This window comes from Delphinus delphis, chromosome 16 (genome assembly GCF_949987515.2).
Source record: "Delphinus delphis chromosome 16, mDelDel1.2, whole genome shotgun sequence".
In the NCBI taxonomy this organism is placed as follows: Eukaryota; Metazoa; Chordata; class Mammalia; order Artiodactyla; family Delphinidae; genus Delphinus; species Delphinus delphis.
The window spans coordinates 38,518,597-38,546,132 of NC_082698.1; the positions used below are offsets into that span (position 1 = coordinate 38,518,597).

The following is a 27,536-nucleotide window of genomic DNA, read 5'->3' on the forward strand; positions in this document are numbered from 1 at the left end:
ACAGGTTAACAGCATCATGCAAGCGAGCAAGTGAAAAAATTTCTCAGGGGCCCAGATCCATTTATGCAGATCAGGCAGTAAAGGGTGAACTTATGGCAGACACACAGTAAATTCATAACTGGCACAGGGAGAAAAAAGCTCACCCTTTTCTCAGAACCTTTATTTTTCTTTCATTCAGCCAAGCAGTAGCACATGATGTGTATATTTTGGAGTGGTTTTTATTTTTTCCCTTGATGGTACTTAATCATTTTCCTCAGACTTTGAACACTGTATGGTTTGATAACCTGTGTTATCCATATGGTGACTTATCCCTAAGGGACTGTTGAAGATTAACTTTCTTTCATTTTCTTTTTTATTGTTTGCCTCTTAAACCTTAGATAAATTCCTGGATAATCAGGAATTGGTGCATGCTACATTTATGAAATGCCATCCAACCAGATGACATCCCAGGCTTTTTGTTGAATGCTTGTGAAAATATTTGGTACAACCTAGAATTGTAATTGCACATGAAGTAATTCAATCTGAGATTTATCTCTGACGCTTTATAAATATTTGCCAAAGGATTTCACAATATATAGGGTTATGGTTTTATGTGTGTGTAGTGGTTGTTTGCTAGTGCATTTCTTTACTGCCTTCTTGTGAATTTAGAAGAGTAGACCTTCCAGAAGAGCTTTTTAAAGATTTTTCCCTCCGGGTTGTTTTCTGCATTCCATGGCTATGAACTGCTGGATTTCAGAGCAGTTTCTTGCTCCCTAACACCATGCAATGCATAATTCATCATTTTGTTTAAAACATTAGAAAGGGACAAGTACTCAGCCTTGACCTTGAACCCAAGTTGATAACTTGATCTGTCTGTGCTGCCTTCTTTTTCTCTACTTCATTTCTTATTTTGAGTTTTTCTCCCTCAGAACTCTCCTGAAAAACCTTTTAGCTCATTAAATATATTTTGGGAGGTTCAGGAGTTTTAAAGGCTTATAGCTTTAACACTTTTTTAAATTAGATTTCAAATGTAAAGAGAGAGAGAATTGTCCATAATCTTACATTCAGGTAACCCATGATGACGTTGAAAATAAATAAAAAACAGTGCGTGTACATGGCTAACATACAAATGGTATCAAAAGGTACAAAAAGAGAAGTAAAAGCCTCTCCTCAAATGTGACTGTTGTTACATTTTTTGTGATTTCTTCCAGGAAAAAAAATGTTTTGGGCATATATCTGCATCTTTCTGGCTCTCTGCTTTTTACAATTTTATAATAAAGGGATTCAGTTGTACATATTTTCTGTAGCCTTTTTTTTTTTTACTTTTCCTATTACTTTTTTAGAGCTCTTTCCCGTCAACGCACAGATCTTCCTTATTTACTTTAATATGATATGTACAGGATTTCATTATTTCATCCACATTATGGACGTGTAGTAATTGATTTTACCTTTGTCTTCTGGCTAGTTTAGTAATTGCCAAGTATTTGTGGGGAGGAGTTGTAGTTACCTACTGGAGTTATTACAGTTCGCCTTTTTGTAAATAAACCTCCTGATGATATGTCAGTAGGTTACATTCCTAGCAGTGAGATGGCTAAGTCAGAGGATGTGTGCATCTTTAACTTTGGTAAGAATTGCTGATTGTACTCTAGAAGGGCTACACAGATTGGTTTTCTCTTCCCAAGGTTGTGTCTTTCCCACACCCCCATCACCACTGTAAATCACAAGGCTTTAACATTTTTGCCAATCTGATAAGTTAAAAATGCTACCTCTATGTTTTCACCTGCTTATCTTTAATAACAGGTTTCGTATCTTTCTATAGGTTCCTTGGGCATTCATATTTCTTTTTGTAAATTGTCTGCTCTTATGCTTTATTGTGTACTGTCTTCTTCCTCTTCTCCTTCCTCTTTCTTTTTGCTCCTTTTCTTCCCTACAGGGTTCTTTGTCTTTATCATATTGACTTACATGAGCTCATTTTAAATTAGGGAAATTAGTCCTTTCATATATGTATTGCAAATATTTTTTCCCATGTTATATATCCTGTCTTTCATTGTTCATTGAAAATGTTGTTATTCTGGTGTAAGGAATATAAAACATGTTCTTTTTAAAAAGAAATGAAAGAAGGTTGGGGGTTAAGAAAAGTTGGCCACACTATCTGCTGTTTTTGAGGCCTGGTAGTTGTAGTTTGGGACGAAAATTATTTCCATGAATCCTAGTGTGTCTCATAGCCCTGGAGACCCCATACCGTCTTATTTACACCAAGACCACTGATACCAACCTCCTTCCTCTTTCTTTGTGTTCGCGTGGTTATCTGTCTAGACCAGCCAATCAGAGATAATTATATCCATTCTCTTGTGAGTGGAGTGTTGCTAAAACAATATTTTTTTTAAATCCAATTTTAAAATAATAGATCAAGAATGGATATCCCTCCAAATTTCTTCAAAGAACAGACTTCTCATTTGAACATTTAAAATTTAAGATTCTGGTTAACAAAAATTGACTGTATGAAAGCACGTTACATATACTGTAAACTATGACTCAGCCTAAATCCAAGGAAAATATTTGACTAGTTCTTTCCCGGAGAAGATTTTAAGGATTTCCTGAAATTTCGTATAATCTATATTTATGTACTTATTCATACATGTGGAAAGCCTTTTAATGGTATCCTATAAAGGGCAATATTATGGTACAGTATTTTCCTGGTTTGACCTACAGTCCTGTTCTCTGAAAATAGCAATAAATCTTAATTTCCAATAGGATCCTGGCCTCTTTTTCATGCCATTTGACCTGAGATGAGGTGTCTAATGGCTTTGTGTACTCTTCATAGTTCTATGAAGGCAGTTGATTCCATTAAGGTGAATTTACTGAAATAAGGCCCTTATAATAGGAAAATGGATTTATTTTTGAGAAAGCTAATGCTAAGCTTTGACTTCTGCAACTATTCAGTAACATGCAGTGCAAAAATAATTGGACATCAGAACACTAGAGAACCAGCCATTGTTATTTTGAATGATCATGGTGCTTATTAAGCCTTCGTTTCAATGCAGACTGCTGAAATAATTGATGATGTCATTAATTAGTTTCAACCAGATAAATTTTTGGTAGTTTGGTAATGGCACCTTTCTAAATAGGATGTCAAAATGAAAGATAAATGGAGATGTTTAAAAATGCCTAGCTGTGTCAAAGGAAAGCTCGCAAATGATTTCTTAGGCACAATAGTTTTGTACCACTTCAGTCCACCTTGCATCCTTAGCTTTAGCTTATAAATCAACTTGACTAAATAAGGCGGACAGAAATTCATTTGTGACTTTGTCTTTGACATCTTATACAGGAGGATAAATGAATAAGATGAATGGAATCTACTTTGAAGAATGAGTTTCTAAAAGCAGGAGTGTCTGTCATTAGTTCCACTCAGTGAGGGCGGGTCTGCAGATGAGACCTTGGTGCCTTGTTGAAAGGCTCCAAGCCGGCCCTGGAGAAACTAAGCAAATGAAAAATAAAATGCTAATATCAACAGTGACCGTTGTTAAAAAAACAAAAAAAAAAAAACTTCAAGAAAATACAGGACCTTTTGTGGGGTATTTTTGATTAGGTGGTATAAGTTTTCAGTGGTGTGTAGACTTTTTGGAGGAATGCTTTGCAGGTGAAATGAAAAGTGTGAACCACTTGAGAATAAAACTAGGAGGCTTTACAGTGAGTGGGAAAGCAGAGGCTTTGGAAATGGAAGTTTCCGCATTTGGTTCTCATGCCGTGAGTGGCAGCTCACGGGTGTTCCCGAATAAGGAATACACGCTCTCCAAGCCCCAGTTTTTTTAATTTGTAAAAACGGAGATTAAAATACCTACTTCGAAGAGTTTTGAGAGAAATAGATGAATTTGATAGATAATAATCACTCGACGAATATGTGTCCTGCCTTTAAGGAGGTTTCTGGTATTGTGCAGATGGAGAGGGCAGCTGTTGATAAAGACCTCCGGCATCGCTGATGTTGAAAGTACTTCTTACAACATCAGGTATGGGAAATGGGGCTAGTTTAGAACTTGCTGTTTTTCAGGAAGGCAGAGAGATGTGCTATTAGAATGTGACAATTAATGATTTTTCCCACTGCTGGCTCAAGTGTCACATAATTCACTCTGGTTTATGTTGTATGTCTCGAGATGTGGCCACAAGTCCCACTGAGGTCAGTTATAGGCGTAAGTATCTATATTGGAGCGTTTGTGTTTCTGGAGTCCTCTGCCGTTGGTCTGGTCACACACACTAATTATCGCCACCGGGAGACAGTGAAGTTCCCTTGGCGGTGGCTGCATTATGAATTGGTCACCACACACTGAGCCAGAGCACTTGGGAGCTTCCTGTCCAGGTACCCTCTGGCCTCGGTGTAGCTCACAGGGAGGTTGGTTACATCATTATTGGTCATAAGACAGGCTCTGATGACTGTCCAGACTTTGATCAGTGCCTGATGCATCCTGCTCCCATATTCACATTGAACATACTTGAGGCAATGGAACAAAAGGTCAGTGCATGTGATTTTTTTTTTTTTTTTTTTTTTTGCAGTAGGCGGGCCTCTCACTGTTGTGGCCTCTCCCGCTGCGGAGCACAGGCTCCGGACGCGCAGGCTCAGCGGCCATGGCTCACAGGCCCAGCCACTCCGCGGCATGTGGGATCTTCCTGGACCGGGGCACGAACCAATGTCCCCTGCATCGGCAGGCAGGCGGACTCTCCACCACTGCGCCACCAGGGAAGCCCTAGATAGATCTTCTGAAATGCAAACATCCTAGGGAAAAGAAACACCATTGTAGTGTAAGTTGACCTTAGCCTTACTTTGCTCAGCTCCTAGCTGAGCATACTAGGACTTGAGATAAAGGCGGTTGTAAATGCAAAGGAGAGAGAAGAGGCAATGTTTAACCTGGGCCACCAGGCAGGCAGCCCTGGGAGCCTCCTTTGCAGAGCCTAGGGAAGTGCAGACTCCAGAGAACATGACCGCTGAAAGGGGGGTGAGATTTCATCAAGGCAAACTGTCTCCCTTTCATTTTTGTTCAAGTTCTTTATCAAGGAAAGAAGAAAATAGAGAGGGAGAGTCCAGACCTTGGTTTTAGTTCCTTAGAGAAAGCTTTATCAAATACAATTAGGACCACCTAGTTGGATGATTAATCATTTGAGAGTGGAAATAATGAAAAATGACACATGCCCACCATAAACATTTTATTAAACTTAGAAATATCAACGCTCAGAATCGGTTAGTCTTTCATTTAGTGTCAAGAGTGTTGCTTTGGATATGGGTTCTCTGTTTTGTGTTCCATAATTGTCTTTCCCTCACAAATCATAGTCACGACACACCATCGGTGATGTCCAGTCTTTATTTCTTTAAATCCAGAACATCAAAACTTTCCAAGCAGCTCAGTACTGAATCCGTCTAGATATTGAGAAGTCATGTTTTCCCCTTAGAATATTAACATTATCTCGAATACACCTAATTTTTCAGCATTTTTAGCTATTTTCATTTGTCAAGTGTTTCTAAAGCATTCAGTTTAATAGAAACAACAGGTCACTTTTTTTCAGATTCGAATTTCATTTATTACTTAATATTTTGTTAAATTATATAATAACAGAACCAAGTACAAGCTGCACAAACAAGTTGAGAGCAAATGTAACTTAAGTCTTGATAAGCATTGCACGTCGACCAGTGGGAACAGAGTTGTCAGGCTTGTCTTAGCTAATTCCAGTCAGTGACAGTGACTGGTTACTTAGCCATCCACATGCTTTAGTGTGTTGTGAGGGAGGGGTTAATCTAGTCCCAGATTGGTGAAGGTATCCAGGGGACCCCACCAACCCATTACTATGCTTTTTACTATGAATTGCATCTCGAGTTGTAAAAATTCAATATACTAATCATAACAGTAACCCATGAAGGCATTTTTTGGTGTCTAATCACAAAAAAGTAGCCACGTGGCTAGAGAGAGCAGGGCATGGAGTTTGCCATCACTCAAGGTTTGCTGTCTCTTGATATCCCTGGATTCAAGGGATAAGCTCATGAGTTAGATATGAGCCGAAACTCCCAGCTCACTCAAGTGCTTCTGCCAGGCTCTTCCTGTTACGTAAAAGCTAAAAGGAGTCCGTGCAGATTACAGTATTATTCTATATATGATAATTAGTTCTCAAAGTATAACTAGTTCATGTAGTGATTTGTTAATTTGGTTCATTACTTGATTCACTTTTAAGAAGCAGTCAGAAAAAATTCATACCAATCATTACTTGCTAAACCATTTGGTGTTGAATGAAAAGCAAAAACCTAGAAAAAAAGCAACTTTGGCTCTAACAGCCTGAACGTTGGGGTCAAACTTGTCTTGCTTTCCTGCCCCCCAAATTAAATTAGCTATGACTTAAAGCAGAAGGTGTAGATAGCTATAAAAAACTTGGGTTTTTTTTTTTTTTGCTGTTTCATGTTTATTTCGCATTACCTCAGATTTATTTTGATTTCCATTTCATAGTGCCTGATACCAGAATTTGTACAGACCTCTTGAAAGACCATGCCCTCCGAGAAAATTCACACTATTGAAAGTTATGGATAACTGAATGGCAAGAGGAGTTTCTTAGTGGATGTGGTTCTTGATCAAGTCTGGACAAATTCTGCCCTGTCGTGTGTCATAAACTATGGTACAGAATGCATCCGAAGTGCCAGGGGAAAACCAGCATTATGCCATCACCCGTATTCCCATCCCTGACTCTCGTCTCTCTTGAAGAAGGAATTCACGTGGCTGTTGATGGACGTTTTGATTTGAGATCCACATAACAGACACTTAGACTCGTTAGATATAAGCACTGAATCTTTAGGTTCGGTCCAGTTTTAGATTTGGCTAAGGGATTCCTGGTGGGCACAGCAAAATGAGAAACATCATAAGATTCATGTTATCCATAAGATAGGAACTGACCAGTTTTTAAGAAAAGCAAGCTTCTTTTAAACATTCAGAGAGGAACGTTCCTGGAGATCCAGTGGTTGAGACTCCACGCTTCCACTGCAGGGGGCACAGGGTTCCATCCCTGGTCAGGGAACTAGGATCCCACATGCTGCTCAGTGCAGCCAAAAAAAAAAAAAAGTTTCAGACAGGAAGGATGTGAGAATGGAATGTAAATAATTTCCCCCCTTAACCCAGAGGATTGGCTTACGTGGCAGTTTTCCCCCTGCTTTTATGTGTCCATGTAGAGAGAAGATACATGACTCAGGGGGCAAAGGTCAAGAGTCTGAACATCTGGGTAATGAGTACCTTGCTCTGGGAAGATGACTGAACACAGTGTCCCGAGGACATGTAAGATCAAAAGAATCTCCTTGTTTTGGGGGACCTTTATCAGCTCACCTGCAAGATCTTCGTAAGCTGTACTGTTCAGCCAGTGATTTTGTTATCTGTATCGTGGATGTCCATACTAATAAAAAACATTTTGCCCAGAGAATCTTTTTTCTTGTTGAGGGACAGATATCAGAAAAGGTCCACAGTCTCTGTAACTATCCCTAGTAATTAGTCTCAGAACTCAGTGCCTTTATCAAAGGGAATTTCTAGAACAGTGTATTATTGCTTAACCCACCTCCTTATCTGCCATTCGTGGAGTTTCTCAGGTATTTCCTGACTTTCTTGTCTGCCTCTGGATCAAAAAAATGAAATGTAGAGCAAGTGAGGACATAGTTTAAGAAAAAAAAAAAAAAAAGGAAGAACAGAAAAAGAAATACAGAATAAAGCTTTAGTATGTATCTTCCCAATAAATGGGATGCGGTGTTTAGATTTTTATCATCCATCTAATGTAAGGTGTTCTTGCGTGTCACAGTTTGATCTTTCTGCCTCTTTTTTTTTTTTTCTCTCTCTTATTGTTGACTTGACCTGGTTTCTTTACGTAGAGAATCTGGAAATGTTTTCGTTCTTTGAGGAAAGAGCTATGCGTGAAAGCCCCACTGCCTGTGGGGACTGTAGGGTGGGTAATATTTGGGTGTACTTTCAGGGTCAGGTCTTAACCTTGCTCAGGGAATGTTGTATGTGTGGGTAGGTTATTAAAGACATGGTGGTTTCACAATGTATGTGTATATCAACTCATCGTATTGTACAGCTTAAAAAAAATTTAAAAAAAATTAAGCAGTGGTAGCTCCAGTAGCTGTTGATGAATGCCTGAGGCTTGGTGGAAAGAACTTCTGTTTACTCTGAGTACTGGCTCTCTGATTAGCAGTTGTGTGTTTCATCCCACGACCCAACATAGATTTTTTGATGTATTTATTTTATTTTTATTTCTTTTTTCTGGGTGCCTTATGTTTTTTTTGTGTGTTCATGTGTAATTTTCAAAACAAAAATTGGGTTCATACCAAATTACGGCTTAAAAAACATTTTATAATGACAATTCTTGAAAATGTGGAGTGACTAGTAGCACACTCTATATCCTTATCACCCAGCATTAACAACTATCGGCTTTCTCTGATTCTGATTCTACCTTTCCCTCTGCCCTACTTTGTTCAGGGTCAGGAGAGCGAGAGAGGGACCCAAAGCAAATCTCAGCCATCATACCATTTCCTTCCCAATACTTTGTTCTCATGTTTGTTATTCAATTATTTACTTTTTGTCTGTTGACTTTTCTTTCTCTTGTTACTGAAACAACTCTTGGACTGTGCCCTGGTGGAGTTATAAAGGTAGACTCTTCTGGAAGCATTGTCCTCTGCATGGTGCTTGATGGGCTGGTCTTCAGGGATCCTGAGGAGGACAGCCCTGCTGGTGTGAAGTTCATGGTCCAGTTACTAATAGAACCCAGAGGTATGACTGCTGCCTCCTTAGCCTGTAGAGTCCGGTGTAAGGCTAGGCCTTCGTTGAGTGATGTTATGTTTAGAAGAAGTAGACCCAAATCTAAGTCATAATGATTTGTATTATTTATTAAACTCATGCAGAAACCATAGCTTTGGATAAAACTGTCTAAAGGATTGTGTCTAGATCCTTTTTTGTTTCTGTAGCTACCTAGACAGGAAACTGTTGATATTACAATTTAATCATTTATAAATTTGCCATCCTTTGGGTAATATAGTAATCTGTGCAGCATTTCATGGTTTTGAAAGGTTTGTCATATTCAAGTCCAACAATAGCATTGTGAGGAAGGAAAGATATTATATTTCTGCCCAGTTAACTCAAAAGAGAAGCTGAAAGATGGGAGGGGGTAGTCATTGAGTTGACTTTAGGTCTTATGTCTCCTAGTCTAGAAGTCTTTCTGCTTTGGATGGTTTTTGAGTTGCTTTAGAATGTGTTGTGAAATTGGAACTTGCCTTTTCCTTTATACTTGAACATTTTTGTATCAAATGTTTGAAATTCACGCCACCTCGGATAAGGAAGATGCTTGGGGAAGACTGTCCTCTTATTGGGTCTTATTCCAAGGCGGGGCCAGGACAGCAAGCACAGCGCTTTTGGAGCTGATTCCTAACACCACGGTCTCTCCCCCATGACATTGGTTTTCACCTCTCTCCAGTGCTGTCCCAGACCCAGACCCAGACCATGACCATCACCATCTTTGCCTTCATGCACTGGTTACTTTTGTGACAGAGTGGAATTAATTTGATCCTAAAAGCTCTGAGATTTCTCCTGGGGACTAGAGATATGTGATCCAATAGAGAAATTGTTTGGACATTCATTCACCCCTGTAGGAATTTGTACAGGCATCAAATTTCCCAGTTCCTCTTAAAACATCTAGACATGGACATTCTGTTGGCTTAAATTCCCTGAGGGAATAGAGTGATTCTTCAGAGCTGATGCTTCAGGAAATTTTTATAGTAGCAGTCTAAAAATGTGTATACTTGTTTCTCCCAGAGATACTTTCTTTTCTTTCACCAGTTAAAATTGGTTTCCTGCTGAAGTGTCTTGTCTGCTGCAGGTGTCTTTTGTAAAACAGGATTTATGCATTTGATTTATGGACATGACATATATATAAAGTATCAAGTGTTCTGAGTAAGAATTGAACATAATTTCAGCGCAGATATTTTAACCGATGTTTATTGTTCAAGGAATTCTTTGTGTAAAATAGGATAATCTAATTTTAATATGAAGTTGCTTTGAAAAAATTAAGGGAAAGCCAAGCCAGCTAAAATCAGGGGGATGTGTATTATGGAAGATGTTAAACAACAGGCAGTACTGTTTTCAAACTTTTTTTGTTTGTTTGTTTGTTTAACATCTTTATTGGAGTATAATTGCTTTACAATGGTGTGTTAGTTTCTGCTGTATAACAAAGTGAATCAGCTATATGTATACATATATCCCCATATCCTCTCCCTCCCACTCTCCCTGTCCTATCCCTCTAGGCGGTCACAAAGCACTGAGCTGATCTCCCCGTATGATGCAGCTGCTTCCCACTAGCTACCTATTTTACATTTGGTAGTGTATATATGTCAGTGCCACTCTCTCACTTCATCCCAGCTTCCCCTTCCCCCTCCCTGTGTCCTCAAGTCTGTTCTCTACGTCTGTGTCTTTATTCCTGTCCTGCCCCTAGGTTCAGCAGACCTTTTTTTTTTTTTTAGATTCCATATATATGTGTTAGCATACGGTATTTGTTTTTCTCTTTCTGACTTCCTTCATTCTGTATGACACACTCTAGGTCCATCCACCTCACTGCAAATATCAAACATTGTTAATCAAAATAGTTGGTTAGGGCTTCCCTGGTGGCGCAGTGGTTGAGAGTCCGCCTGCCGATGCAGGGGTCATGGGTTCATGCCCCGGTCCGGGAAGATCCCACATGCCGCGGAGAGGCTGGGCCCGTGAGTCATGGCCACTGAGCTTGCGCGTCCAGAGCCTGTGCTCTGCAATGGGAGAGGCCACAGCAGTGAGAGGCCCGCGTACCGCAAAAAAAAAAAAAAGTCGGTTAACCACATGTTGTCATACCAAGGTTCTGGTCTTATCAAATAAATAAAAGACACAGATCTGCAATGAGTGCGTTAACCAATATGCAAATGGTGCAGCCAAAATAATTACTGAAGTGCTTAGAAACAGTTTCGTTTATAAAAACAAAAAGCTTCATACAAAGTCTAATGAGATACAGGGCTTGTTAGAGGTTTTATGTTTTGTGGGCATAGCTGGACTAAGCAGTTCTGCAAATGGGGGTGGGCTTCCAGACCCAGGCAGCTATGGGAGGGCTTTTGTTTTGGGGAGCCGGTAGTAGCTGTGTGCATGTTGGGTGGAGGTGGGGAGAAAGACACACAGAAAGACTTCAGTCAAATCTTAGGCTCTCACTGAGAAACTGCTCTCACAGCCTGGTCTCAGCTTTGCTAGCCTTTGCCGTGTGATCTTGGGTAAAGCACTTGCTTTGATGACCCCAGTTTGTTTAGAATTTGAAGATTCAGCTAGAATCTAATTTTACAGTTGGGGTGCTTGAATTCCCCCATATGTGAGGTAGTAGGTCAAGAGGTGTGAAGTAACATGATAAACACATATTTCTTAAAGATTTGGGCAAAGAAAGTGGTTTTTGTATGAATATAACCATTATTATAGAGAATACAAAAATACAAAATTTACATGTAATTTTAAGGTCAACTAAACATAAAAAATTGTCCTTCTTAAAAAGTCTATGCATCCAGACTTTTGAGTGGCTATGTTTATCCTCTCTCTGCCCACAGGAGTCTTGGGAGAAAATGTTCAGAATGGTGGTTGATATCTTTGCCAGTTGCTAGATGCAATCTAAAATCTTCTTTCACTCTTAATTTATATTTACTGTTCCTCTTATAAGAGCCAATCATGGTCACTTTCCTTGTCAGTAATCAAGTGTTTTTGTTCTTTTGTCCTTGTAAGCTGGTAGGTGACTTAGAACAGGGTGTGTCCTGTGAGCAGAGTAATTCCTATTAAATTGGAAGAGATAGTCTCATTTGTTTCATTCATTCTGCAAGATCCATGGAGTGCCAACTCTATGCTAGGCACTGTTTTGGGCTTTTAATAAATGCATTTTCTCTGTTTCAGTATTTAACTCTGCCTCTCACTGTTGTGGTCTCTCCCGTTGCGGAGCACAGGCTCCGGATGCGCAGGCTCAGCGGCCATGGCTCACGGGCCCATCTGCTCCGCGACATGTGGGATCTTCCCGGACAGGGGCACGAACCCGTGTCCCCTGCATCGGCAGGCGGACTCTCAACCACTGCGCCACCAGGGAAGCCCTCTGTTAATATTTTGAGTAGATAATATATTCACATGGTTTCATGTTCAAATGGTAAGAAAGGATGTACAGTGACAAGTATACTTCTCATCCTTGCCACCCAGGGCCACTCCCTGGAGTAGTTCATATTGACTATTTTGAAGCTTTCAAGTCATATTTTATGTGTATATTGGCAAATTTGTATATATCTCCTTCCTTCCCTCTCTTTTAGACCCATGGTATTATACAATACATGTGAATCTGCTCCCTTGCTTTTTTCATTTAACAATTATATTTGCATTTTTTTAAAGTCCTGAAGCTTGTACATCAGACTGTTAGCACTAGTTATCTCTAAAGGATGGAGTTGAGGAAGCTTGCTTTCCCTCCCTCCCTCCCTCCCTCCCTCCCTCTCTTCCTTCCTTCCAGTCTAACTTGAATGTACTTCTCTATCGTTTGAATCGTTTATAAGGAGAATATATTGTTTTTGTAGTAAGGGGGAAAGTCCTTTTTGAAGAAAGAAAGAAAGAAATACCTTTGCCTAAGTGTTGAGGAAAGTGAAACTGTATGGAACGTCCTTCTCTAGGAAATTTATCCCCTGATGTGACCCACTGCTTTGTAGACGTGATTTGTGTTCAGGAATTGTCTGCGTGGTACATGCAGATGGCGCCCTGGAGCGCGAGAGGCACTCCAGGAAGGAGGACCGTGTCCGCAGCTCAGGCTCCGCACAAGCCCTGATGTTGTCTCTCAGCTATTGGAGCCAGGCTGGGCAGTGGACATGTTAGCCTGGGCAGAGGGCGGAGGAGGTGGGAGAGCCTTGTGTTCGTTAGGGGCCTCCCCAGTGGTGGAGCGTTTGACCCAGAAGGATGCTCCTGAAACCTCTCGGAAGGAAGAGAGACGAATTTGTCGGTAACAGGGCTTGTGGTAACAGTGCACCTCCTTTTAAGGAACTGAAAACATGTTCCAGAGTCTTCTCTCAGCTTTACCCTCATGGTTTGAAGGGAAGGGATGGCTTCCCACTAGGAGGCGTACTGCTCAGTAGTGGAGCACACAGACGTTGGAGCCCAGTGTCGGAGCCCTGCTCCAGTGTGCGACCTTGAGTGTCTCACCTCACTTCTGGGGCCTAGGTCCTCACCTGTCAATAGGGATTCTTCATCCTTTTCGTAGGATTGCTTTGATTTCAGTGAGCTTATAGTGTAAAAAGTTTAGGTCCTGGTAAACTCTCAGTAATGTGAGCTAGGAGGCAGAGCGGGAGGGTGAGAATGCAAGTAAGTAATGGACCTTCCCTCTCACACGTGGGCCAGAAGTGTGCTGAGAAGAGACCCTGGACTCTTGATCCCGCTTAGTTCTCTGCTTAAACCGCCCTCTGAAAATTCAGTGCTCTTCAAAGCCATTTATAGATCACTTGAGCCAGTGGTCCTCATCCTGGCCTGGGAGCCAGAGCATCAGTATCCATCTGGCAGATTGGTTTTTTCAGAGAACTACACATGCATGTTATTTCACCTCTGTGGCATACAGGTTCCCACTCTGGCACAGAGAGAGCTTGGCAGGTGGCTGTTAACTTCCTGGTCTCTAAGGTACAGGTGCTGTAGAGCTTGGCTGGTAATAATAGTATCCTATAGAAGACTGTTGTATCACATTATTGATTTTCTAGTTATCAATACTTCAACACTTAATGATGCTCTAATGCCTTTGTAATCAACATCTAAGCTCTATGGAGTAACCCAGTACATATTTATTACTCTCTCATGTCTATGAATAATAATGTGGTTTTCCAAAGCTGAGGTTAAATCCACAAAGGCCATGGTGCAGTAGTTTTATGATCCTTCATATGGTCTGACGGAGAAGTATTTAAAATCCAGATCCCCCCAGGATTAATTTTACATTTATTTTTGGTTTCTTTAGGGTTAGGCTTATATTTTAAAAGGAGGGATATATTTTAACTACCGTATGTTATGTGTGTCCTAGAATTGCCCTCCTAGCTGTCTACACCTGAGTATAACAGCAGAGGCAGCCATAGAAGAAAAAAGTTTGGTGTCCTATGTCACAGCCTAAAAATCCCTGCAAGAGAGCCCAGCAAGCAGAAGGTAATGATTTTACAAGAGAGAACAAATGAGGGAGAAGCCTCCATGGCGTATAGCAGGGAATTGGTTCTTGCATCATGGGGTTAACGTGTCAGAAATCAAGCACAAATGCCTTCATGTGCTCTGGCTGTACTTGCAATGCCAGTTTTTGCAATGGAAAGATGAGATGGAGTAAGAGGGGTGTGCTGTTGGCTCTTCCATGCCTTCCCCCCTCATCTGACATCTTTCCAACCTACTCCCACAATGCTCCAACCCACATTTTCCCCCAGATCTCAGATTTCTTTATCTTAAGCCATAGTGATTATTTTGCAGAAAAAATAGTAACTTACTTAAAAAGTAATAATAGTGATTGATTTCATGGAACATGCATAAATTGCAGGCACTGAGTGCTTTACATATTTCATTTCATCTTCTTAACTTTATAACAGCTTCTTAACAGCTTTACAGGTAGTTTTGTCTTTATTGGACACTGCGGGAACTGGGGAAGTTAAAAAAACTTGTCCATGGTCACATGGCAGGAACCAGTAAAATGGGCATTGGAACCCAAGTCTACCTAATTCCAAAACTTCTGTTCTTAGTTTGGATTTTACCGTAACAATAGCTGCCACTTGTTAAAGACAAGTTCCAGAACCACCACGTACACAAACAACTTTCTGAGGTTACCGACTTAAACAAGAGATCAGGTTAGCATTACACCCAATATGACATATAAACATCATGTACCCTTTGAAACGATGTACTGAATAGGACACAACATCACTTCTGGGTGTTCCTGCCAAAAATGTATAACTTTAATCATGAAAACATCTGAGAAACCCAAACTGAGAGACATTCTACAGAATAACTATTATTCTTCAGTAGTGTCAAGGTCGTAAAGGCAAGGAAAGATTGGGGAACAGCCATGTATTGGAGGAGATTAAGGAGACCCAATAACTAAAAGATTGTGGGAACAGAAAGAGGACATCCGGGGAAAATTGGTAAAATTCAAATAAGATCTGTTTTTAAGTTAATAATATTATAACATTGTTAATTTCCTGATTTTGATAACTGTGCTATGGTTATCTAAGTTGTTAACACAGGAGTAATGGGGTGAAGGGTATACCTCAGTTTTCTGTTCTGTTATTGCAACTTTTATGTAAATCTAAAATTATATCAAAAGGAAAAGAAAAAATGTTTTAAGCCAGCTGAGATCGATATTAATTCTCATTTTAGAGATGAGGCAACAAGAGGTTCAGATGTTAGGTAACTCACCTAAGATCATACAAATGGTAGTTATTATTAGTGAAGGAAGGTGGAAGAATTTGACCCAGTCTAAGAGATTCCAAAGCTCATTTTAACCACTATGCCGTATGGCTGCCTCATGTTTAAATACGTGTGTTCAAGACATTAGCCCTGAGCCAAACTCCATCCCCATTAGACACTCCTTATACTGGGAGAAGAAAAAAAAAAGAAGAATAACAACTTTGTGCCTGTTGAAAAAAAGCAATGTATGTATTTCATTACTATTATAAAATTATATGATATATTGATATTTGTTTTGTATATAGAGAGAGCAATATTAATAGAGAATTTTATATTTCAGGCAATTTAAAAATCACATGACGCAGCCAAGTCAAAGTTATATAAATTTTTACCAACAAAAATGAACTATTCATTATAAAGCTGTTCTGATCTTTTTCAAATAATTTCTACATCCTGCATCTCCAAATTATAAATACCATGTTTCTGTCTCTTCTTGCTGCCCAGCTCTCTCAAACTTTTCTCTATAAATACCGTTGGCACAAGTGAAGCTTATACTGTTTAATGCAAAAGATACAAGAAGAAAACCATCTTTTTGTCTTACTGGAAATTGATATTTTGGAAAAATGAGGAGATTGTTTTAAAAGTTCAGGCCAAAGAGGAGAATGCAAACAAAAAAAAAATTGTCTATAAATTTTAAAAATCTTAATAAAATATAATTACAATGGAAGTCTTTTTAACTTTAAAGGAAAAACAGAAGTGGATCATTTGGCTCTATTCAAGTCTAAATAACTTAGTGATAAATTCTGGAAAATTCTTTGATGTAATATAATTGTAGCACTATTTCAGTGCTGAAGATCTAACTTGAGATCACTTACTTTTGGAGCCTCCATGTCCTCACCTGCAAAATTGGTACAATAAACTTCCCCAAAATTTTTGCTTTGAGAATTGGATAATTTTGTAGTTTATTAAGTACCTTCACATAAGAGATTTAAGCATTCATTTTTTTTAAGTTTTGTTTTTTCCTTCTTAATAAGAATCTATTGTACTGTTGATTGTAACTCCTGAAGTTAATAACCTACTTCTGAAGACTTTGACCTTTGTTATTTTGATTTACATGTATTAAGTGTTTCACAGAAATGCAGAAAACAAGTTGCTCTTTGCCAAGAAGTTACACCAACCAGCATACTGTGGTGCTATTTTTAATAGTATGTAGTTCCTGTGGCCATTTGATAAAATCAGAAGCTCATAAAATGAAGCCCAGAGTGACAGAGTGAGGAAGTTCAGTTTCATGAGACCAGAGCTATTTCCAGGAGTTCTTTGAGAGGAACTCTAACTTGGATCTGTCTGCTAAATTTAGTCTACCAGCTCCACAGTCGCTCCTCTGTTTCTGTTGATAACAGAAGACAAAGGTTGTGTCTGGAGTTTTTCAGTAGGAGGTGGGTGGGGAGAGAGGGCAAGTGTGTGTGTGTAATTGAGGGAGGGCATCCACTTTTAAAACAGCTATTTATTTATTTATGTTTGTTTATTATAGCCTTGTATTGATTAGAAAAATAATATGTTCATTATAATGAATTTTGAACTGTAAGAAGATAAGTAGAATTGTTAAGTCACCAGAGGTAACTGTCATCAGTTTGGTGTGTAGACCTAAAGTCTTATCTTCTGTGCGTAATGTATTCTATCTGCGATACAGTTATCACAAAACCACGATCATGCCATATATATATACTGAACAGAAACTTGCTTAAAATTTGCAATATAGAATATCACATGCATTCTTCCACATCATTGAACATTTTCCAAGAAGATATAAATTATAATTTTGTGGAATTACTTATAAGGGTACTGATTCATTTAGTGTGTTTCTTATTGTTGAACACGTGGACTCCTTTCTTCCCCCTGAGATTGGTGCCAGCTGAAACCCACAGGTCAGAAGTCCATTAACTGTAATCCCAATTCTTAATTCCCAAGTTTAGTACCGTGTAAAATCTACCTAATATGAAAGGTACATATACGTGTATCCCTCTAACAATCCAATTTTATCTAATAGTTTTAACCTGGTAGTACCAGAGAATTAAAAAGAAGAGGAAGACGAAGACCTGTCTCCTACCCTTGTGCTTTACAGGTGGAGAGCAGGGTTGCCTGAAATGCCACTTTCTTCTTCATCACACTGTACAGCAAATGGATGTGAACATTTAGCAAGTGATGGGTTAGGATTTCATTCCTTCCTGAACCGCCCCATGTCCCCTTCCACACTGCAGTTAGATCCCTGAAAGGTGGATGGGAAAAAGACAAGAGGCAAAGACAGAGGGATTCACCAGGGCCATGCACACCTGCCCTGCCCCACCTGAGCCTGCGGCGGGGCCACTCATAACTCCATTCAGCTCAGTGGCTGAGCATGGTTGGCTTTTTGTTTTTAACATTTGAAAAAATTTGTGGTAAAATATACATAACATCACATTTACCATTTTAAGTGCACAATTTAGTGGTGTTAAGTATATGCATTTCTTGTACAACCATCACCAGTGTCCATCTCCAGAACTTATCACCCCAAACCACAGCTCTTTAGTTGTTTTTTAAATGTTAAAATTCAGAACAAAAACAGGTTCCTAGGGGCAAAGCAATTTGATTTGAAGGAAATTGCAAATAGGGATGGAGGAAACTCACACGAGGACTCCCCCCCCCCCACCCCGTCCCTTCTCTCTCCACTTGCGATTACTTTCTTAAAGACAAAATCTGTGGTCATGGCAACACCACGCATCTGCATAGGTAGTGCTCCCAGAGTTCTTTGCTCTTGTTTGCACCTCAGTACACTTTCCCAGAATGGCTTTTTCAGAACACTCTTCTCAAACTGTTTTACATACCATGGGAATCAGGCAACACTGTTAAAATTCTCAGTTATATATTTGCTTTAATGTTCATTAGTTTAAAAAGAATTGCCAGTACATTAAATGTCTGTTTTCATGGATATTATTGCCTAGGACAAGACAGTGTTTTGTGTTTTTTTTTTTCAATTTTCTTTCATTTATTTTTTTATACAGCAGATTCTTCTTAGTTATCCATTTTATACATATTAGTGTATGTATGTCAATCCCAATCTCCCAATTCATCCCACCACTGCCACCAACCCCCCGCCAATTTCCCCCCTTGGTATCCATATGTTTGTTCTCTACATCTGTGTGTCAATTTCTGCCCTGCGAACCAGTTCATCTGTACCATTTTTCTAGGTTCCACATATATGCATTAATATACAATATTTGTTTTTCTCTTTCTGACTTACTTCACTCTGTATGACAGTCTCTAGATCCATCCATGGCTCTACAAATGACCCGATTTCGTTCCTTTTTCTGGCTGAGTAATATTCCATTGTATATATGTACCACATCTTCTTTATCCATTCGTCTGTTGATGGGCATTTAGGTTGCTTCCATGTCTTGGCTATTGTAAATAGTGCCGCAATGAACATTGGGGTGCATGTGTCTTTTTGAATTATGGTTTAATAAGGGCATATGCCCAGTAGTGGGATTGCTGGGTCATATGGTCATTCTATTTTTAGTTTTTTAAGGAACCTCCATACTGTTCTCCATAGTGGCTGTAAAACTTAGATTCCCACCATCAGTGCAAGAGGATTCCCTTTGGTCCACACCCTCTCCAGCATTTGTTCTTTGTAGATTTTCTGATAATGCCCATTCTAACTAGTGTGAGGTGATACCTCATTGTAGTTTTGATTTGCATTTCTCTAATAATTAGTGATGTTGAGCATCTTTTCATGTGCTTCTTGGCCATATGTATGTCTTCTTTGGAGAAATGTCTATTTAGGTCTTCTGCCCATTTTTGGATTGGGTTGTTTGTTTTTCTAATATTGAGCTGCATGAGCAGTTTATATATTTTGGAGATTAATCCTTTGTCCGTGGATTCGTTTGCAAATATTTTCTCCCATTCTGAGGGTTGTCTTTTCGTCTTGTTTGTAGTTTCCTTTGCTGTGCCAAAGCTTTGAAGTTTCATTAGGTCCCATTTGTTTTATTTTTGTTTTTATTTCCATTACTCTAGGAGGTGGATCAAAAAAGATCTTGCTGTGATTTATGTCAAAGAGTGTTCTTCCTATGTTTTCCTCTAAGAGTTTTATAGTGTCCAGTCTTACATTTAGGTCTGTAATTCATTTGAGCTTATTTTTGTGTATGGTGTTAGGGAGTGTTCTAATTTCATTCTTTTACATGTAGCTGTCCAGTTTTCTCAGCACCACTTATTGAAGAGACTGTCTTTTCTCCATTGTATATCCTTACTTCCTCTGTCATAGATTAGTTGACCATAGGTGCGTGGATTTATCTCTGGGCTTTCTATCCTGTTCCATTGATCTATGTTTCTGTTTTTGTGCCAGTACCATATTGTCTTGATTACTGTAGCTTTGTAGTGTAGTCTGAAGTCAGGGAGTCTGATTCCTCCAGCTTCTTTTTTTTCCCCTCAAGACTGCTTTGGCTATTTGGGGTCTTTTGTGTCTCCATACAAATTTTAGGATTTTTTTGTTCTAGTTCTGTAAAAAATGCCATTGATAATTTGATAGGGATTGCATTGAATCTGCAGATTGCTTTGGGTAATATAGTCATTTCACAGTATTGATTCTTCCAATCCAAGAAAATGGTATATCTCTCTATCTGTTTGTATCATCTTTAATTTCTTTCATCATTGTCTTATAGTTTTCTGCGTACAGGTCTTTTGTCTCCCTAGGTAGGTTTATTCCTAGGTATTTTATTCTTTTTGTTGCAGTGGTAAATGGGAGTGCTTCCTTAATTTCTCTTTCAGATTTTTCATCATTAGTGTATAGGAATGCAAGAGATTTCTGTGCATTAATTTTGTATCCTGCAACTTTACCAAATTCAGTGGTTAGCTCTAGTGCTTTTCTGGTGGCATCTTTATAATTCTCTATGTATAGTATCATGTCATCTGCAAACAGTGACAGTTTTACTTCTTCTTTTCCAATTTGTATTCCTTTTATTTCTTTTTCTTCTCTTATTGCTGTGGCTAGGACTTCCAAAACTATGTTGAATAATAGTGGTGAGAGTGGACATCCTTGTCTCGTTCCTGATCTTAGAGGAAATGCTTTCAGTTTTTCACCATTGAGAATGATGTTTGCTGTGGGTTTGTCATATATGGCCTTTATTATGTTGAGGTAGGTTCCCTCTATGCCCACTTTCTGGAGAGTTTTTATCATAAATGGGTGTTGAATTTTGTCAAAAGCTTTCTCTGCATCTATTGAGATGATGATATGGTTTTTCTTCTTCAGTTTGTTAATATGATGTATCACATTGATTGATTTGCATGTATTGAAGAATCCTTGCATCCCTGGGATAAACCCCACTTGGTCATGGTGTATGATCCTTTTAATGTGTTATTGGATTCTGTTTGCTAGTATTTTGTTGAGGATTTTTGTGTCTATATTCATGAGTGATATTGGTCTGTAATTTTCTTTTTTTTTAGTGTCTTTGTCTGGTTTTGGTATCAGGGTGATGGTGGCCTCATAGAATGAGTTTGGGAGTATTCCTTCCTCTGCAGTTTTTTGGAAGAGTTTGAGAAGGATGAGTGTTAGCTCTTCTCTAAATGTTTGATAGAATTCACCTGTGAAACCATCTGGTCCTGGACTTTTGTTTGTTGGAAGATTTCCAGTCACAGTTTCAATTTCATTACTTGGGATTTTTCTGTTCATATTTTCTATTTCTTCCTGGTTCAGTCTTGGAAGGTTATACCTAAATAAAAATTTGTCTATTTCTTCCAGGTTGTTCATTTTATTGGCATAGAGTTGCTTGTAGTAGTCTCTTAGGATGCTTTGTATTTCTGCGGTGTCTGTTGTAACTTCTCTGTTTTCATTTCTAATTTTATTGATTTGAGTCCTCTCCCTCTTTTACTTGATGAGTCTGGCTAATGGTTTATCAATTTTGTTTATCTTCTCAAAGAACCAGTCTTAACTTTATTCATCTTTGCTATTGTTTTCTTTGTTTCTGTTGCATTTATTTCTGCTCTGATCTTTATGATTTTTTTCCTTCTACTAACTTTGGGTTTTGTTTGTTCTTCTTTCTTTAGTTCCTTTAGGTGTAAGGTTAGATTGTTTATTTGAGATTTTTCTTGTTTCTTGAGGTAGGCTTGTATAGCTATAAACTTCCCTCTTAGAACTGCTCTTGCTGCATGCCATAGGTTTTGGATCATCATGTTTTCTTTTCATTTGCTCTAGGTATTTTTTGATTTCCTCTTTGATTTCTTCAGTGATCTCTTGGTTATTTAGTAATGTTTTGTTTAGCCTCCATGTGTTTGTGTTTTTTATGTTTTTTTCCCTCTAACTCATTTCTAATCTTATAGCGTTGTGGTCAGAGAAGATGCTTGATATGATTTCCATTTTCTGAAATTTACTGAGGCTTGATTTGTGACCCGGGATGTGACCTATGCTAGAGAATGTTCCGTGTGCACTTGAGAAGAAAGTGTAATCTGCTGCTTTTGGATGGAATGTCCTATAGATATCAATTAAATCTGTCTGGTCTATTGTGTCATTTAAAGCTTGTGTTTCCTTATTAATTTTCTGTTTGGATGATCTGTCCATTGGTGTAAGTGAGGTGTTAAAGTCCCTCACTATTATTGTGTTACTGTTGATTTCCTCTTTTATAGCAGCTAACAGTTGCCTTATGTATTGAGGTGCTCCTTTGTTGGGTGCATATATATTTGTAATTGTTATATCTTCTTTTTGGATTGATCCCTGATCATTATGTAGTGTCCTTCCTTGTCTCTTGTAACATTCTTTATTTTAAAGTCTATTTTATCTGATACGAGTATTGCTACTCCAGCTTTGATTTCCATTTGCACGGAATATCTTTTTCCATCCCCTTACTTGCAGTCTGTATGTGTCCCTAGGTCTGAAGTGGGTCTCTTGTAGACAGCATACATATGGATCTAGGACAGACAAAAAAGGCAGAGTACAAGCCAATTTGAAGAACACTGTTAAATAAATAATAGTCCAGGTAATATAGCTGGTAAATTGGGGCAGAAATAAGTAATGTTTTGGAAATGGGTTCTGAATGTTCCTTGAGCAGGCCACACATCACTCCATTGAAGCCTCTGGCAGCAGGATGAAGCCAGGTAGGCAGTGACCTGTAGATGTCTCTACGGATTCTGCTAATGGGCTGGTTAGGAGCTCAAGGGCCTGGAGAAACAGGGAAAGTCCCTGCGTCTTTCTAGTCTGGATTCCCGGGAACATGTTCCAGACCTGGGTAGCCCCATTTCTATAATTGTGTTCTTCTGCAGGTCATGTTTTTACTGCTTGCAAGATCAGAAAGAGAGAGGATTAAAAAGTCTGCATTGTAGAACCCTGTCTGTATTCAAATTGTGGATAAAAAGAGAAAGGTTTAGTTTGGTGACCATGTCAGTCTTGGTTGGTGGAGCTTTCTGAGGAATGCCCAGGCTGGGTGAGTCTGATGTGAATTTTGTCACTTACGCAAGCATCAGGGTTAAGGATGAAGGGTGGTCTCAGCTCTAGGACAGAACAGCAGTACCTGTAGGGGGCTTCGGAAGGGAGCAGGGAGCTGCTCTCCCGATTCTTCTTCCTTTCTGTTTTTCTTTACTTTTATGCTTACCAGAACTGCCACTACCAGCAAGGTTGGGGCAGGTCCCAAGCAACATGGGTTTCCAAAGAGGGAGAGGAGTTAAATCCCAAGAAGATACAGCTGCAAGAGAAGGTGAATTTCATGACCTCCTGGCTTGGGCAGCTGATCCCAGATGGACACTTATATTTTAAAAGACGTATGTAACTCTGGACTTGAGAATTCTTTGGTAAACATTTTTCCCTTCCCTTTTCTTCTCTTTCTCCTTTTCCTCTTGTGCTCTCTCTAATCTTTTTAAGTGCAGACTGACATGCGATTATTGAATATACACCATGTATAAACAAGTGAAATTCCCTCACCCACTCCAGTTCTCCATACCTGTTCCCCCATAGCCTCTGTGTTGTATATACTTCCAGACTTTCTATGCTTATACATACACATACACATATACAGCAAAATATACACATTTTACTACACAGGCACCTTAATCAGCTAAGCCATGGAGCCTGCCTTGAAATATATACATTTTAAAATGAAAATAATAAGTATTTCTGTATCACAGACACACTGCTATCTACAGATACACCTCATTCCTTCCTACACCTCATTCTTTGAAATGACTGCATGGTATTCTGTTGTGAGGAGGTACCACGTTTATTTATCCATACCACAATGAAGGATGTTTAGATGCATTTGGAAATTCTGCTGTGTGAACCGGGCTGCAGGGAACCTTTTTGAACGTATGTCTTGACTCAGTTGTTAATATTTCTGAAGGAAGATTCTTAGAAATGGAATTTCTGGAGCATAAAGTATGTTACAGATTTTGATAAGTAGTGTCACATTGCCTTACATAAAGGTTGTGGCAATATTAACTAATTTTTTAAAATTGTTTTTGCCTTTACTGAATCTTAGCATATATTATTTGTACTTACCTCCTATTTCACACTTTGAGCACTTTTTGCTCCATATATCCTACCTTAGCATGTTCTCTTTGCTATGCTACCTGGATTATGAATTGTCATTGTCAGGGATACATAGTGCTTTAAGAGTAGGTGTTCAATACAATAATGAGCTTTAGAAACAAAAATAAATAATTCCACTCCTTCATTCATTCATGCATTCAACAAATATTTATTAAGAGTCTGTTCTGTGCTAGATGTTATAGTAGTCCATTGAAGGTTTTAGGTCTGACTATTTTTACTCAAGTTTGGAGTATTTCTGAATAAAAGTTTCCAGTTAGTTCACAGATGCTTCTTTGAATATTATTGGTCTTATGCTGTAATGGATTGGATAGGGGCAGAGAGAGCGTGCCAGCAAAGATTCTTTGCCAGAGCATGTGGTAGGATGGAATTGCAATTTACTAAGCTGAAGGAGGCATGCAAGGGGAGTAGGTTTGGAGAAGAGTTGGAATTTGATTTTGGGTCATTTTAACCTGGTTAAGCAGGAACAGTGCTGCTGTGTGTGTCCCAGTTTCCCAGAATGCCTGTGACAATGCTTTATGCATAGTAGGTGCTTAATAAATGTTTGGTTTTATTTGGATTCAGTGATTTGGCTTTTACTAATATGTATAATTTTCAGTCCTTAGCTCTTCAGTGCTGGCTTTGTTTATGCCAAAAAGAAAAGCTCATTAGGAATATAAATAGAAGATAAATTTGAGCTGTGTCTTCAGTGAAGTTAATGTGCCTGTTGCCTTGCCAGAGTGCGTTGGTAATAGGCTCTCTGAATGCTGATCATCAAGTTCCTTTAATGAACAGGATCTCTATAATATATACTTAGCTCTATACAAAAAGAACTTAATTTAGATATGCGGATCTTTTATTATGTATGTAGTTTAATTTTTCTAGCGTAGGTGTGGAACATGATCAGATATGGAATGGACACCCATGGGGTTTCCACTGTTATTTTATGGTAAGAATGTAGTTTTCAGAAGTAATCTGGAACGCCATTGTTGGTGTACTGGGGCTAAATTTTACCCCTCCCCATTACTGAGACATTGAGAGTTTCTTTTCCCCTAGATGTAGTACATAATTGTTCTTAGTCATTTTTCCAATGTCGATCTTCATGACTGGTGTTTGGTTCTTCTACAGATTAAATCCGTATTTTCCCTTGCTCCTTGTTTCTCTTTTATACTGAAATAACTTGTGGCATTTGAAAGTTAAATTCTTTGATCTCACAGTTTACATCTTTAGATCATTTGACAAGATTCTGAAATTCTTTTAATGAGCTATGTCACCTTTTCAGGTTATGATAACATAATGTTCTCATTGTATGTGAAACTGACATTTTGTCAAATGGTTTAGGTGTTAATGCATACAGAATTTTGAAAAAAAATGAGCACTACATGATCTGAGCATTAAAAAACACAACTCAGGACAGTGATTCTTACAGTTCTGTTTTAGTGGCTAGGGCCTGTTGAGGAATGAATAATTAGGGACATGGCATCTCCATGCCATGTTGCTCAGATGTGCCTATATTATTGTTCCAACCACAGTCTCAACAACTAATACAGATTAATGAACAACTCATCTATAAAGGATCTGGGAGTTATCGTACCTTCAGAAGCATGTTGAGAAACATCTGTAAGGTTTCATATTTAGGCTCTGTTTCTTACTGTGACACTCTTAAAAATCTGATTAAACATACGTACTAAGGAGGATTTTGATAACTTTGAAAAGTGTGAGGGCTTAATTTCGGGTGGAAAATGGCTGTGTACACAATTTGAAAAAAACAAGTATTTTTGCTTTAATTATTGTATAAATGTGAAATTGTAAATTTTGTTTGAATACTTTTGGTTTTCCTGTTATAGCATTGACTCTGCATTTCCTTTTAATTTACTTATAACAAAGAATACAAATTAAGGAACCTCTCTGAGCCTTCTCTTTAGGCATAACAATTGGATAGAGATTCCTTTTACATGTTTAAGAAATTAAGTTCCTACCAACAGGGCTCAATGTTATTTTCTTCTCTTACTAAAGTAAGTCTAAAAGGAAAAAATGGTATGATTAAAAGAAATGTGTTTTCCCGTCTGAAAATCCTAGCTGTACTTCTTTTCAGGAGATTTTTTTAAATTAATTTTTTGATGAAATGGTTTATGGATTTATTCTTTTTTTAATACTTGGGAGTTTAAAAGAAAATACATGAGTTTTATTTAGAATGATCCGGTCATCCCCACATTATGGACAATCTGGGTTTAAGACCTATGTTCTTAGAATCAAGTATAGTCAACTACCTTCCTTCTCTAGTGTTTATTTTTTCACTCATGAAACAGATATTTATATTGAGTGCCTACTGTGTGCTAGCTCTCAAGGATACAATAATGAAAAAACACAAGAGAACTTCCTTCTATCCTGGAGCTTCCGTTCTGGCAGGGCAGAAAGACACTCAACAAGTAAGATGATGATGTAGGTAAGAGGATGATCATGGAAGGCTTGGTGAAGAGATGACATATAAGAGTGGAGGCCTGAATATGTGGCATATATATTGTATTATGATGTATTAATAACATGTGGATCAGAGAGAAGCAAAAGTCAAGGACAAATGTAATTTTTTGTGAGATGTACATTTGATACTTTTGAACATTTAGCTGATAATACCTTTGGATGCCAATTAAACATTATACCCCCTTCAAAAAAAAAAAAGAGTGGAGGCCTGAAAGTTGAGTGGAAGCCAATAGTGAAGAAAGAATAGGGTGAAAGTGTCCCAAGTAGCTGTAACAGCATGTACAAAGGTCCTGGGGTGGTTAGGAACTAAAAAAGATTAGCATAGTAGATGTGTAGTATGTGGTGGAGGTACTTGGCCATACAAAGGCAGGACGAGTCTTGTAAGCTGTATAACAATTAAGTGTGGATTTTATTCTAAGAGCAGTGGGAAGCACTGCAGGATTTCAAAGATGGGAAGCACACAGTTGAAGAAGTTCTCTTTGCCGCCCTATGGAGAACGCACTTGGCGTTTGGACACAAGAATATCATTGAGGAGGCTGTGGCAGTAATTCAAATGAAATGTGGTGTTGGCTAAACCATGGTGGTTGTATGAAGTAAAGAGAAGTAAATGGATTCGTGAGGAACTTCACAGGTACAATCAGCAGAACTTAGACCCTTGGTGAACTGTTGTTTTTTTAAAATTATGGTTCTTTGGGCTTCCCTGGTGGTGCAGTGGTTGAGAGTCCACCTGCTGATGCAGGGGACACGGGTTCGTGCCCCGGTCCGGGAAGATCCCACATGCCGCGGAGCGGCTGGGCCCGTGAGCCATGGCCGCAGAGCCTGCACGTCCGGAGCCTGTGCTCTGCAACGGGAGAGGCCACAACGGTGAGAGGCCCGCGTACCGCAAAAAAAAAAAAAAAAGAAATTATGGTTCTTTTTCATCTTTGCCAACTCAATAGCTGAAGAATGGCACCTTGCTATAATTTTTCTTTTTCTTCTTCTTTTTAAACTTGTGAGATTGGTTTTTTTGACTTTGTGTGTGTGTGTGTGTTTGGCCTCTTTGTAATCTTTGTTTAAAGTCTTTTCCTTAACTGATTTTTAAGAGCTCTTCATATTTGTAA

General features: G+C 38.7%; 1 protein-coding gene across 12 annotated transcripts in view; it reads left to right on the top strand.

Moving 5' to 3' along the window:
- SGMS1 (sphingomyelin synthase 1) overlaps positions 1-27,536 on the top strand; it is a 292,041-nt gene that overhangs the window by 210,491 nt on the left and 54,014 nt on the right. The window contains exon 1 of one of the 12 annotated variants that reach the window (XM_060034554.1): positions 4,551-8,756. The exons of the other annotated variants lie outside the window; for them this stretch is intronic. The gene's annotated coding sequence lies outside the window, so the exon portion shown is untranslated. Of the gene's footprint in view, positions 1-4,550; positions 8,757-27,536 lie in introns of those variants that run through there. 12 annotated transcript variants of the gene reach the window in all.